This window comes from Acomys russatus, chromosome 21 (assembly GCF_903995435.1).
Source record: "Acomys russatus chromosome 21, mAcoRus1.1, whole genome shotgun sequence".
NCBI classification, from domain to species: Eukaryota; Metazoa; Chordata; class Mammalia; order Rodentia; family Muridae; genus Acomys; species Acomys russatus.
In genome coordinates, this window is record NC_067157.1 from 48,270,510 (window position 1) to 48,286,153 (window position 15,644).

Sequence of the window (15,644 nt, forward strand, 5' to 3'; positions counted from 1 at the left end):
ACAAACCCAAGCATTGGGTAAGGCCCTGAGTGGCTGAAACATCGTCCAGAGAAGCACCCCAGGCACCTAGGCTCCAGCTGCACAACTCAAAACATAGTCAATCTTCTAGCTACAGTCACCAGTCCAATGCAACCACAGAGAGAGATCTAAGGTTAACTGCTAAGCGCGCCTTCCTCAGACTCCTGACATAGCCCATTTTCAGGAAGGAGGTTCCTCATTCCTCTGTGACACTAGATGAATAAAAAGTGTTGGGACCTTTTCCTTTGAAATTAGGAATAAGACAAGATGCTTATTGCTACTGTACAACAACATTACATCAGAGGCACTGGTAAAAGAACCAGTAAAAGCTATTATGATCAAAAAAGAAGAAATCAAGACGTCAAATGTTTTCAAAGTGTAGAATTCAACATGTAGAATCTTTACATAAAGTATTTAAACTAACAGGTAAGTATAGAAAGTTACCTAATGTATGATAATTATATTAAATTTGGTAACAGCTCCTCAAGTGAGTAATAATTTGAAAATAAAATGTCTAGGAAAATACATGTCTGAAAAAAATATATGTTAGATTTCCATGAAGAGATCTATTATTTTATCTAACATCATGGGGAACAGCTAAAGAAAGCTAATGAGCAGGATGCCATACCTATTAGCTGAAAACTTTTTTTAGTTTATGCTATTGTAAACATCTCCTATTACCCTAATGTCACCAGGACATCTACCGTGAGTTCTAGGCCTTTTCGCTTATTTGTTTCCCTTCTATCTTCTATCTATGATCAATAGCACCTGATGTCTAACATGGCTTCAAATAAAGGGCAAATTGCACATTTTAGGTTAATAGCAATTATCCCAATATCACTTACAGATGGATTTGTTACAAGCTACCAAACTTAAACAGGGCACCTGTCCTTCACCTTCTCGCCAAAACAGAAAGCTTGTGAAGCAGCATCATGGAACTGGAGAGAGACATAAAGAACCCAACAATGGCAGCATAACTCCAAACAAATAGTTTACGGGAAAAATGAGGACCAGAGATGCATATGGCAGTTAGAGAATTCAGACCCTTAAGATAGATAGAATTCCGCAGTTAGAATACACTCCCCATGTCCAGCACAGACATATGTTTTTAAATGCATTGACTTCAGAAAATTTCTCTGACTAAAATCCATTAATTATATAAATTAATAACAAAAGCTTAGTTTATATACTTTAGTTTCTATGGAGTATGCACCCATGTGTACATGTATGTGTACCAGTATACACACCTGTGTATGTGCTTGTGGGGGGCAGAGGTCAGCTTCAGGGGTCTTCTTCTACCACTCTTAACCTCGTTTTTTGAGGCAGGGTGTCCCATTAAACCAGAGGCTCCAGTTCTGGCTAAATTGGCTAAAGAGCCACCTAAATAGGCCTGCGCCTGCCCCACCTCTGTCCCCAGTGCTGGGTTTACAGGTGCATGTCACTATGCCTGGCTTGTATATGGTCCTGGGGATAGAATTCAGGTTATAACATTTGCAAAGCAGGCACTTCACAAACTGAACCAACTCCTTGAGCCCCCATGGCTTAAATGTCTATGCCCCTGGAAGCAATTTCACACACATATAAGCATTTGGATTAGAAAGTAACTGAAATTGAAATATTTTGAATTTATCTTCACTGAAATACATGTAAAAATTTAGGGATGTGATTAATGTATTTTAGTGGGAAATTTATGCTTCAACAGTATTTATTGAAAACCTAGAAATAATAAGGTAAATATGATTCAGTATATGAAATTAGAGCAATAACAAAACAGCAAAGCCAAGAAAAAGTAACTACAATAAAGGCAGAAATCAATGAAGGAAGCTATGAAGAAAATTAATAACAAGAAAAGCTGTTGCTCTGAGGAAATGTAATAAAATAGAACTCAACAAGACTAATGAAAGGGGAAAAATAAAATACAAACAAAAACTTTCCATTTGCAACTCATAATTTGTCAATTATTCAACTTAGAATCATTAACTTCAAAAATTGCATTTGGATGTGGGTTGAAAGGAAAGATTAACCAAATCATATATGTATTGAACAATCTAATCTGCACACACCAGCCTAGCATCTGAGAACATATCCCGAAACATATACATATATACATATATGTGTACATATATACAAACACATATATGTGTATATGTAATATATTTCAAATCTTTTTTGCATGTTTCGGTCAATGAAGGTAAAATTTCTAATTGAAATTTTAAAAATGTATCCAGGAAATCAGAGAGAATTATTGACCCTATAACCTTCCCAGGTAGACTTATCTAGCATTTAAAAACTGTTATAACATAAAAAGCCAATTCTATGGGTTTAAAACTCAGAATCAAGCAAATAGGGAAATCAATCAAGTTTGGGGGCCTGCAGTTTCCCTCCACTTACAACCCCAAAGCTAGTTCCCATAGAGCTGCGTCTCTCGATGTTCATCAAAAATATCTTTTTTTTTTTTAACCTGACCAGCTCCTTTTGCTTCAATACGTGCCTTTTCCCATCTCAGTGATGCTGTCCTTCGTGGGCCCTCAGCACGGGGCTGAGGAGGGAACTCACTACCTCACTGTGGATTCATCAAAGGTGAGAGACCGGGTGCTAAGCACAGCGTTTGGGGCTTGAGGATACAGCAACCAGACACAGACACAGCACGCAAGACCTCCTATTTTTACATTTTGTGGAAATAAATAAACATTTTCCTTCTCAGTAACCCTTATTTTTGTTTGTTTGTGTTTGGTTTTGGTTTTGTTTTTCGAGACAGGGTCTCTCTGTGTTAGCCTTGGCTGTCCTGGACTCGCTTTGTAGTAACCCTTATTTCTTATCTGTTCCTAGTAAAGTCGGCAAGTTAAAAATGTGAAATCCCGAACCGGGCGTGGTGGTGCACGCCTTTAATCCCAGCACTCAGGAGACAGAGGCAGGCGGATCGCAGTAAGTTCGAGGTCAGCCTGGTCTACAAAGTGAGTCCAGGATGGCCAAGGCTACACAGAGAAACCCTGTCTCAAAAAAAAAAAAAAAAAGTGAAATCCGGGGCTGGTACTAGTTGCTCTTGCAGAGAATGTGGATTCACACCTGCCTGCATCTCTGGATCCAGACAACCAACCGCTGCTTTCTTCTGCCCACCTCTGGTTCTTGCATGCGGGTGGGGCGCATAAACTAATGCAAACTCACACCTACACACATAAATCACAAAGTAAGTAACCATTTTATTTATCACTAAGACATGCATAGTAAAGCCTGTGAACTGATGCGTAGGGAGAACTTCGGAAAGTTGTTCCCTGTAGGTGCAAAAAATTTACAGCAAATGTCATCAGAGACGAGGTGAGCCCTGAAAATGCCACCTAGTTCTCCCCTCCCTGCGTTTCCTGTGTGTTAGGAAAGGCAGTGTGAGTACCTACAGCCAGAAGTCTGGCAGAGGTAATGTGTGTTACTTAACAGTTTACAGAAAGCTAGCATGTCCCATACTGTCTTCCCCATGGTGGCAAACCCCAAAGGTGCCACAAGATGGCAGAGTTTGCCTCAGTCCATATCCGCAATGGACTCCAAAGTGGAGACTCCCTCCCCTCCTCCCCAATCACCACACTGACTGCATTTCCTATCCATTTGGTGTGGATAAGAAAGTCCTTCTATCACAGGCCTAGGGGAGGGGAATAGGGTGAAAGGGGGAGGGAAGGAGGGGGGAAAGGGAAGACACAAGTGAGGGGCTAACAATCCAGCTGTAATCTGAATAAATTATTTAAATAAAAAGAAATTTAAAAATAAAAGAAATAAAGGCTTGTGGCATTGAGCTTCTCAGATCACCCTAAGGCATCTACCCAGAGTTCCTTGTAGCTTATTAATTATTAACTAAAGTCCTGAGGTTCTTTTAAGATCTGTTTACATTTTTTTCCTGTGTAAACTGACACCCAAAGTAGTTAACCCCCTTTTGTGATTTTATAGGGAACTATGCCGATGTTTCCACAAAGGACAGCAATGGAAATGTTGGAGGAGAAGAAACTTCCTGGACCCTGAGAATCTCTGTCTGTCTGCCTACTTGCCTGCCCCCCCCCTCTGTCTTTCTGTCTCTCTGTCTCTGTCTGTCTGTCTCTCTCTCTCTCTCCCTCCCTCCCTCTTCTCTCCTCTCCTTTCCTCTCCTCTCCTCTCCTCTCCTCTCTCCTCTCTCCCTTTCCTGATTTCTCACTGTCTAGAAAGTAGTATAGATTTTTTTCCCCGAGGGGGAAAAATATGCCCTTCTCATTTGTAGAAATAACTTCAAAAGGTTTTGAGATTCCCAGCTAACAAACACCTCATCATTCTTGGGATTGGATTCGGCCCGTTAGAAAGCTGTTTTCATGGTTTTGAGCTAAAATGTAGGAAGGAAAAAAGACTGTTCACTAGAAAAAAATAATAACACCCAAACATTAATCTGTCCTCGAGATAACCTAAGCAGCTTGCAGATTCTGTTTTTGAGGAGCCGTCTCTATGTCTCAAGCTTGACAATTCTTGCTTTATAACCTAGCTGTCCTCATTCTTGTTCATAATATCATATTTTGTGCAAAAATAAACATATGTGGGAAAAACATAAACATATGTGGTCATCCATTCCTGTACCACCAGCACACAAGATTTTAACATAGAGCTTATTTTAAAACAGGTCAGGATACTGTGGAGTCCAAGTTTCTCTATTAAAGGAATGAGATTTGGCCCTACACACTCTGTTCTGGAAAAAGTCCACTTGGCACCCTGAATCACTTGGTAACGTAAATCAAATTAAGTAGGTCTTAGAACACAGCACCGATAGACACAACAAGAATAAGGAAAACACAACCCTCTGTTCAGAATTCTCACAAAACTCACAGTGCACTGCCCACCAGGAACATGTCAAAATAATTAGACAGGCATTCCGTGCTTAAGAATTCTGGGAAGGACTCAAAATAATCAGGGGCTGAGAAACTTAGACACATGTGAGCGAGAACTGAATGTGAATTGCTGGCTCCCATCACACATGCTTAGGCTGGGAACCAAGCCTGAGACAGCAAGCTTCCCTCACCACGTAATGACCACCCACCCATAAGGGTGGAAATTTCAATAGCTGAAGGGCATTTCACATGCTTAGTGGCTGCCTGGAGTCCTGCTCTTGGAAGCAGTCAGCTAAATATATATATATATTCAAATATAAATATATATATATTCAAAATTCTTTCATAAACTGTAATCCAGATTTATTTATTTCAACATATGCAGCACATCCTCCTGGAGAGGCAATGAGAGGAAGCTGGGAGAGGGAAGCTACAATGATGAGTACCGATTGACAGGCACATGTGGCCTTAAGTGGGAGGCAGAAAAGAATCTGCATATTGCCATCATATTGGTTTCAGATGGAACCAGAACAACCCATAATGATACCTGAAGAAAGAGCTGTTACGAATGTGCAAAAATCACTCCAAGGCTCACTCTACTCTGAAACCTGGGAGAAATCTGTATTAAATATGCGAAACCCTGTAAGAGATACTCTTTCCCCCTGCGGACACAGGAGCGCTTACCTCTAAATTCTCTGTTAAGTGCCAGGCAGTGTTCTAAAGACTGTCTCCATACTAATCCGTTGATCCCTGCTCCAGCTTTAAAGGGTACCAGTCACCCCCTATCCCATGCCATTACAAAAGAGAGAAGTTGTCTGACCACCCGCCCCCATACACTTGTCTTGGCATATTCCCCTCCCCCATGATGGTAATCATAACTTTTGAAAAAGAAAATCAGTCACGTAAAGGAGCCAAAGGCCAAGGCTGCACAGCTAAAAAAAAATATGTCTGAGACAAGATTCAGACCAAGCCGGCAGCCTTTAGAGTAGTGCTTCTCAACCTTCCCAACGCTGCGACCCTTTAATAAAGTTCTTCATGTTGTGGTAAGCACCCCCACAACCATAAAAATATTTTTGTTGCCACTTCATAACCATAATTTTGCTGCTGTTCTGAACCATAATGTAAATATGAGATATGCAGCATGTCTGATATGTGAACCGTGCAAAAGGATCATTCGACCCTCAAAGGGGTCATGAGCCACAGGTTGAGAACCAGTGGTCTAGAGCCTGCTTTGTCCACAGTTGGAATATGTCTGATTGTTCTTCAAGATAAGCCTTCTGTCAGTACTTTGTAAAATTCAATTATCCAGTTTGGTCATCAATGGGAGAGCCAGTTGTTAGTTTACAGCAATACAAGGCTTTATGTAACAGGAGATTTTAGAGTTCATCCAATGCCATTTCCCAATCAGAAGCCTCCCCTCTAACAACACGCCTTCCTCTGGTGATGAGTCAGGCTCTAACTAGATGTTTCTCGGAATGGAGAGGCCCCCTCACCTAAAGATTTTACTAGAAAAAGTACTTGATTTTTGAAGATGGTTAAATTGCTCGTTTTCATCAGTGCCTAAGGAAACCAAGTTTTAAGACATCGTTGAATGTATAAATATGCAAGGTATCACTTAAACTACTCGACACAATGTCCACTTTTAAATAAAGCATTTTTTTATGAAAGAAGACAAAATCTAAATCCTACTGACTATCACATCAAAAACAACGCCTATAGGCCTAAAGGAGTGGCTCAATAGTTAAGAACACCTGATGCTCTTGCAGAGGACCCAGGTTTGGTTCCCAGCACCATATTAGGCAACACACAACTACTTATAACTTCATTCCTCGGGGAATCTGACAGCCTCATCTGGCCTCCATAGGCACCTGCCTGTACATGGCACCCATACAAACATGAAGATGCACATATACATATAAAATGGATGTTTTTAAAATGCCTATCTCTTACACACATATCAAAACAATAAGAATATGTACCTGAAGGCATCTGAACACCTGCCCTACACACCAAAATTGGCTTCACGTGGTTGCGTTGGACACCTGGCACCACCATGGGCTTTAGTTACTACAGAATAAAAGGGGAGCGGTGCTTTCCACTAAAAAAGGTCATTTGTAACAATGCTTCAAAGATAGCAGCCATATTATTGCACATGGCAGAAACTGCTTACTAGAGAGACTCTTGAGTATTGTCACTTCCTGTCTAAGAGAAAAATAAGAGTATTAAATCAATAGACTAATATATTCTGAGCAGACACCACTTTAGCTTTATCCACAAAGTCACAAAAGGAGGTGCCTTTGATAGACAGCTCTGAAAATTACGTCCTGTGCATTATCCTACAAGCTTAGAATCATAGTTCACCTTTTGAAAAAATAACTAAGCCAATAAAGAATTGTATGACATAGTTGGGAGCTGCTACATAATCATTCTTAAGTCATTTTATAAATCAAAAATCAGAGGAAGATCAAAAATATTCATACCTATAATTATACAATCTTAGACAGGTGATTAGTGTTGAAATTTAAATATAGAAATATCTTTAGAGTGTCAAGCTTTTACATTCTAACTCATTTACTCTTAATTGTTAATAAATTTATTATAATAAATACCCACTTGTAGAACATCCGATTTGCACCTGCGCATATAAACCCCCAGTTGCTTACAAAATCAAATCAGCCCATGATATGGTCCTATGGTGCTCAGCCAGTTAACCTACTCTTTACTCAGACTGAGAGGATGATAAAATAATTAACCTCCAAAAAGTTAATCCATAAGTAAATAAACAAGCTGTTCCTTGTAAAATAGCCACCACCCAGAATCTACTTTCGGGAGAAATATCCAAAGGTAAATGGAGTTGGAAATTTATCAGTCCTATTATCTGTCCTCTTTATATTGGCCTGGGAACACACCTACTTAGTTCGCTCTGATTTGGTCTCATAAATTAGAATAACAGAGTGGAGAGTGGGGTTTTGAGACTATACATGTCACTCAGAGAAAAAGCGTTAGCTTCTGAGAGTTTGCAACTACATACCAAAACGTTATGAAGCTTCTCGGTCCAGGTCTGATGATGATGATCTATTCAAGAGAAGCAATAAAAGGTGTCGTGAGAGTCTCAGCTGACAATGAGGAAACCAGCATCCTGCGAATCAACCTGAGAACAGGCAACAAAAGAGGTAGGATGGTCAATGTGGAGTGGCTGAGGGCCCCTCCCACAGAACTAGGCACACGGTTTCATGTGCTCTGACAGAAGACATGGGTGTTGAGCTGCGGGGAAGTCACAGGTCCCTGAAACCGAATGCTCAGTGATGTAATGAAAAGCATGTTCGAAGTCTCTGAACGCATTCTCAGGCATGTTTTTACTTCACTTTTAAACACTCCGAAAATGTGTACATGGGTCAGAGAGATGACTCTGCAGGTAAGAACACTTGCTGTTCTCGCAGAGGACCCCGGTTCGGTTCCCAGCACCCACTTGGTAGTTCACAACTGTCTGTAGCTCTACTTCTAGGGAATCTAATGGCTTCTTCTGGTCCCCAAGAACACCAGGACTCACCTGGTGTGTTTGCATACATCCAGACAAAACATCCATGCACATTTTTAAAAGAAAAGAAAAAATGTGTTCATAAATTTAGAACTTCTATTCATTTTCCTGCAATTTTGCCAGTGGGAAAGTGTTTGAAATTAGCAATATTAATCCACTCATTGTCTAACCTACATATTCATTTAAAGATAGACTATTCTTCTTAAAAGCCCGTACAATTCTAATTTTCCCTAACTGTCTCAATAATGTCCTTTCTGCTCTGGAGAATTTATTGCAGTTCATCTCAAATCAGGCTCCAATCAAGGACCAATCACAACTTTATCCCTGGTATATCATTAATATCTATTGGGAGATATTTCCAGAAGCCTGAGGATACTACAGTCAAGGATGCTTGGGAGTCTATATAGAATGAAGCATGTAACACCCTCCAGTGTGCTTTAGTGGGCGCTATAGACAGTGAAATATGAAGGCTTCATATTAAGATACTACACTGTCTTGCTTAAGAAATGAGAACAGGGAGAGAAAGCTCCTTATCCTACGCAGGTGCAATTCTTTTTCCAGCCTAAAATAGACTGAATCCTTGGGTGGAAAAAGCATGGCAACTGTAGGGTCAATTATGTTGTTTCATGTCTACAATATCTCTTTGGGTTTGGTTATTTTTTCTCTCCTGTTGTGCTTTGCCCAGATGTTTCCTCACAAGTAGGCCTAGTTCAAACATTTTCGACTCATGGCTTAGGATATTTAACTTGCCTTATATAGATGTAAAAATCACACAATAGATTGTACAAATATTATATTACATAATTGCCTGCTATAAAAATGAAGTGTCCGTTTTTAATTAATTAAATTCTTCTGATACAGATGAATGTGCTTACTTTGGACTGCCATTCCACTGAGGTGGGTATTTTTAAATTATCTTTTCTTTTTGAATGGAAATTTATGCACATTCATATAAGCAGTAAAACTGCTTCTGGGGCCAAAATTTAAATATAGCCATGACATATCTATCACTCTAAATCAAGAAACCTTCTCTTTTCATGCAAAATAAGTCTAAGCCACTTTCCTCCTCCTCCTCCTCTCATTGTACAAATCTTGTGTGTTTCTCGGCTCTTGTTTCATGTTGTCAACTTACAGAGCAGCGTGACAGCATCCTCTAGCTAAACATTTTCCAATAGCTTTTGAAATTATCACAGCTAAACTAGAAACAACATCAAAGTTAATGAGCGCTGATATAAGGTGCATATTAGGCTCTGTGGTCTTCCCTGTCTCAGAGACGGCCGCATTTTCTCATGCAGTGCCAGCCTTGCGGGATGGTAAATGGATTTGGCAGTAGTGGGCACTTGATTACCAGACCTAGCTTCTTGTCTAGCAAAGTGGAGACTGTTCCCATCAATGACCTCTTCACCGACCTCAGCTACAGGGTCTACATGTTCCAGTATGACTCTACCCACGGCAAGTTCAAAGGCACAATCAAGGCTAAGAACGTAAAGCTTGTCACCAATGGAAAGCCCATCACACTCTTCCAGGAGTGGGATCCAGCTAACGTCAAGTAGGGTGATGCTAGTGCAAGTATGTTGTAGAGTCTACTGGCATCTTCACCACCATGGAGAAGGCCGGAGCCCACTTGAAGGTTGGGGCCATAAGGGTCATCATCCCTTTCTGCCAATTCCCCCATGTTTGTGATGGGTGTGAACCACGAGGACTATGACAACTCACTGAATATTGTTAACAATGCTTCTTGCACCACCAAGGGCTTAGCCCGCCTGGCCAAGGTCAGCCATGACAACTCTGGCATCGTGGAAGGACTCATGGCCACAATCCATGCCATCACTACTACCCAGAAGACTATGGATGGCCCCTCTGGAAAGCTGGGGTATGATGGCCTTGGGGCTGCCCAGAAAATCATCCCTGCAACCACTGGGGCTGCCAAGGCTGTGGGCAAGGTCATCCCAGAACTAAATGGGAATCTCACTGGCATGACTTTCCATGTCCCTACCTCCAACATGTCCATCATGGAACTGACATGCCAACTGGAGAAACCCGCCAAATATGACGACATCAAGAAGGTGGTGAAGCAGGCATCCGAGGGCCCGCTAAAGGGCATCCTGGGCTACACTGAGGACCAGGTTAGTTGTCTCCTCCGACTTTAACACCAGCTCCTACTCTTCCACCTTTGGTGCTGGGGCTGGCATTGGTCAAAATGGCAACTTTGTAAAGCTCATTTCCTGATATGACAATAAATATGGACAGCTACAGCAACAGGGTGGTGGATCGCATGGCCTACATGGCCTCCAAAGAGTAAGAAGCTCTGGACCACCCACCCTAACAAGTACACAAGAGCAAGAGAGAGGCCCTCAGTTGCTGAGAAATCCCTGTTCCAATTCAGCCCCTGACACTGAGCATCTCCGCTCAGTTTCCATCCTGGACCCTCAGAATAATAGGAGGGGCCCAGGGAGCCCTACTTTCTTGAATATCATCAATAAAGTTCATTGTACCTGCCTTAAAAATAAAAGATGATTATTAACTATCAAATGCTCAGTTATCAGCTTTTTTTCACGTTCTTGTCTTTACATTTGGTGCACATTAAAATCTCATGTCACTACTTCTCCCATCCTCCCCAAACAGTAAATACAATATTTCAAGATAAATACCAGAAATTTTATAAGAATTTCTTTGCATGATAAACTAGATAATTTTTCTTCTACTCCTTTTACTTTGGACTTTATGATTCTTCTGTTTAGTTTAGGATCAAGTCAGGAAAGATTTGGAAATCTATGCATGTGAGTCACAACTAATAACATGAGTCTCTGGGCAGGCAGTCTAGCCAAGCAGAATACCAACAGGGTCCCATCCTGGACATCTAGGGTCCTGACCACCTCAGAGCTAAACAAAGCTTTCGGTGTCACTAAAACTTAAGGTAACCCCACCCAATCCAAGAAGGAGAGACTATGGTTGCTATGTAGATGGGACTAGACACAGTCATGCTGTCTACATGGTTCTGAGTTTGGAATGTTCTTGAAGAAAATAAAGTGTTCTTTTTCACTGATGAAAACTGCTCTGCCACCTCCAGAAAGCCTCTGCTGATAAGACAGACAAGGAACCATTTAGGCTCTCATCCATGTACAATTTCCTTAATGTGCAGTAAATTCCTAAACGTGCAATAGCTCATTGCAAACTGAAAGAGTAATTTAAAAGGCCCGAGTAATGAGTGTGGCATTACTGTCCTTGTCCAGGGTCCGATTCAATAGAGAAGTCAGGACAGGGCCCTGAAAAGCATCTTAGGGAGGAGCTGAACCGCCTTTTCAATATTCAGGGTTCTTCGAATATAGCAGCATTTTCCTTAGAATTGGCACATTATGCACTCCATTAAAAAAAAATTTCTTTATTCCAATTCTACAAAAAGCATTCTAGCCCTTTGTTTGAGTTGGATTTTAAGCCAAGCACAGTAAAGAAAGTGGCATGGGGAGGGGGCAGCCATTGCTTCAAGAGAGTTAGGTGAAAGATGTTTCTACTGTGAATGCCTTGCTAGAATATATACATCATCTTTCCTTCCCCTCCAACCCTCCCCATACTCCTATTATCTTCAAGTAATAAGAGTGGCTGCCTGCAGTTAATTTAATCACTATGATTTTCTGAGAAATGAAGATTGATGTCTCTTGAAAATTAGTCCAATTTTATCTTTGAACATGGGTTTAAAACTGTTAAAATTACTACTTTCAATAATATATTAGCCTCCTCAAGGGGAATTAGTTATTCTCAAAATCTTTCTAAATTAAAAAATATATTTCATATTATATATAAATATATGTATATGTATATATATTAGTGCCCAAGTTTTTTGTTCAATAAAAATTCAACTTTAAGATAAAATTACCTTCAAAACTTTTCTCCAGTTTAAAACCCTTCAGGTTTCCCTTAACCTTTTTCAAATATATCCTGAAAATTGGTGTGTCTTTCTAAACCCAAAATGGGAACAAATGTGCTTTATTGTCTCATATAAAATCAAATTGAAATTAAGTAGAAATAATTAGAGAAGAACATGGGACAGGGAGATGATTCAGGCAGTAAAGCGCTTGCTTTGCAAGTGAGCATGAAGGTGTGAGTTGGATGCTCAGAACCCACAGTAGGGACAGGGTTAGTGCCTGGCTTAGTGACGTGTTCCTGTAGTTCCAAATCTGGGCAGGCAGAGGGTGCTGCATCCCTGACCTTCATGCCTAGTCCACTGATGAATCCCAGGACAGCGAGAGACCTGGGCTCAAACCACAAGATGGAGGATACTTGAAGAATGACACCCAAGGCTGACCTCTGGCCTCTACACATATGTTCATGTACACTCACAAATACACATGCATGCGCGCGCGCACACACACACACACACACACATACACACACGAACACACACAGACACCTACCTCTACCACCCACCCAATCCCTCATATGCACAAATCTAAATAAAAGGAATCTTACAAGACCAGCAGTGGTAACAGAAATAATAGCAAGGTGTTGCTTCTGGTTGTCAAATAACTTGTGTATGTGCACGTGCTGCCACTCTGCATTATCACACATAATTACCCACATGGTCTCCAACCATCTTCAGACACATACACGCACATGCATACATACACAAGTACAGTCACTCGCATGCACACATGCATACACACATGTGCACATGCACACATATGGTCTGATGATTATTTGGACAACTTTACACAGTGATTCATACTTCCCTTTGACTCTAGTTCTGTGAGTAGACACTGGGAGAATGTGGGCTAGTGACCTCTGTTCCAGGAGCTCCTGCCTCTACCCCAGGCTGCCAGACGTCCCTGGTCATTTTGGCTGTGGCCAGGGTCCCTTGGCTCTCCCTCCAATGCCAGCTTCCTTAAGCATCTTTAACTCATCAGCTATGTGTGCGCATGTCTAAACTACAGAGGCAGAAACATTTAGCCATTCTTCTCAGGTCTCTCAGACCCCATGCCATGTAACTGGTGATGCCTCTGAGCCCCTGAATTTTCAGAGATGGTCCAGCATTCACCAAACACTCTCTGCCTGGCAAGAGGCAACCTCACTTATGCACACACGTGTTGAGCAATTGCTTGCCTTCACCAAAGCTTGGCAAATCAAGACAAAGATTTTCCTCCTTGCCATTATTCAGGATGCTAGGTTTCTAAATATTCACTGTAGGAAGACACCAAGAGTCTTAACGGTCTGTGAAATCTCTGGATATATTTGCTAAGAATAAAGAAAAGCATGGGAGAAAGGAAAGAAAGGAGCCGGGGATAAAGGAAAGGGGTTCGTTGTGGCTTCAAGCTCAGTGTATTATTGTGAGAGTGACCAGCCAGCAGGCCTCATAAGGAAGGAAGCGGGAGAGGATGAAGAAGATACAGCAGCTACAAACAAGACACTGCACGGTTTGGCTCACTCTCCTGTACTTGAACAGCCTTAGCTCTAGATTCTCTCCGGGTAGAGAGTCTTAGGTGCCATGTGACAACATTCGGAAGAAACGCAAAACAAAACAACAAAACTTCTCCAGTTATCCTGACCTAAGTGTACGTGGCACTTGAGGCTATCACCGTGAAAACTAGTAGCAATGGCTTAAGGCCCTAGGAAGGGATATAAAGAAGCTAAGGGAGGGAGGGAGGGAGGGAGGGAGGGAAAATCTTAAGGGCATATTACATAGTGATTCTGTCCTCCCCATTGTTCCAACCCCATTACTTTTTATTCGGTTGGTTGGTTGGTTGGTTGGTTTTTTGGTTTTTTTGTTTTGTTTTGTTTTGTTTTGTTTTTCAAGACAGGGTTTCTCTGTTTAGCCTTGGCTGTCCTGGACTCGCTTTGTAGACCAGGCTGGCCTCCCAGAGATCCACCTGCCTCTGCCTTCTGGAGTGCTGGGATTAAAGGTGTGCACTACCACGCCCGGCTCCCCAGTACATTTTAAATGTTTGGTTCTTCAGTGAGCAGATGAATGAGGAGATTCACCACAGGGGTACTGACTTAGGCACAGCACGCCTATCCATGCATGTGAAGACTGCTGCGTGCCAGGCAAGGTGCATTTGGCCTTGTCCTCACCTTTGTCCTGCCCCGTACCCCGCCACTAACCAAAGTATCTCTTTCACTTCAGAAAACTAAGTTGTTTTCGATATTTGCAAATACGTATTTGCCGTGCTGTAAATTTGAAAGTGCAAAACAAAACAAAACACCTCACCAAGTGGAACAGAAAGTATTATCCTCAAATCCGCAAGCACCACTTGACCGTTGTGTGCTGTTTGCTCCTCTGCTTCTCCTGCTTGTGGAGATGGGTGCCAAAGCTGGGTTACACTGTATATAAGACTTGTGTCTGCAGTGGTTACTCTTAGATGTCTGAGTGGACAGGACCTGCCGCTGATATTGGAGTTGATTGACAGGTCACACTCAGACACTTTCATCACAACAGAGGCCTAACATTGTAGGAGCCTTAACCAGCAATCAGGAGGCTTCCGGTGGTCCCCTAGTGAGCAGTAAGGTTCTGGAGAGCAATCCATTCTTTTTATTATCATTATTATTAATTTATTGAGCAATCCATTCTTATCCGAGTGATTGAAAGGAGGTCTAGCAGTGCAGAGGAATGTGAAAGTCCGTGTGCTCGTTTTCAGTGATTGAAAACCAGTACAAGACCTAGAAAAACCCCTGAAAGCAAGACCAGAATCATCTTTGAGCCTCAACGAATGGGCTATCATTAGTGAACAGTTGCGCATTTCCTCAGGAAAGAGCTACATAAATGGTGGAGGACAGAGATTGAACTCAAAAATTCACCACTGGTAAGAAAATACAGGATTTGTGCTCCTATGACTCAATTTTTACTCTTTGAGGAGCAAGTACTTGTTTAGAGATAGTCTTTCTCTGTAGCTGAGGCAGGTCTTGAACTCAGTAGGCAAATGTTGCCCTCCAACTTGTAATCCTCCTGCCTCCTAAGAACTGGGATGACGACCATGCAGCAAGGCACCCAGCTTCCCAACTCAGTTTTGAGGAGCTATTAAATTTTCAATGAAGACAAAAGTTTTGATAACACACTACAGTCTGTTATAAGAGCTTCCCTATACACACTCCTTGACTTAACGGTGCTCTAAATTGTCCTCAAAAACAGTCTTTTACGGTTGATTTATAAAGAACATCTTAATATTTTCAAATGAATTGAAGCCGGAAGTTTAGCTTCAACTTTGCAAGGAGCTTAGGAGTCAGTGGAGTCATATCTCTAATCACAAGCACCCCAAGCCTAAAACCAT

The 15,644-nt window shown here is 41.5% G+C and overlaps 1 protein-coding gene and 1 pseudogene across 9 annotated transcripts in view; one reads left to right on the top strand and one right to left on the bottom strand.

The window, feature by feature from the left end:
• The window catches only part of Ipcef1 (interaction protein for cytohesin exchange factors 1), a 155,265-nt gene that overhangs the window by 102,145 nt on the left and 37,476 nt on the right, over positions 1-15,644 (bottom strand). For all 9 annotated transcript variants that reach the window (XM_051164429.1, XM_051164434.1, XM_051164431.1 and 6 more), the window contains one exon: positions 7,882-7,925. The gene's annotated coding sequence lies outside the window, so the exon portion shown is untranslated. The remainder of the gene's footprint in view (positions 1-7,881; positions 7,926-15,644) is intronic.
• On the top strand, positions 9,699-10,617 carry LOC127205169 (glyceraldehyde-3-phosphate dehydrogenase-like; annotated as a pseudogene).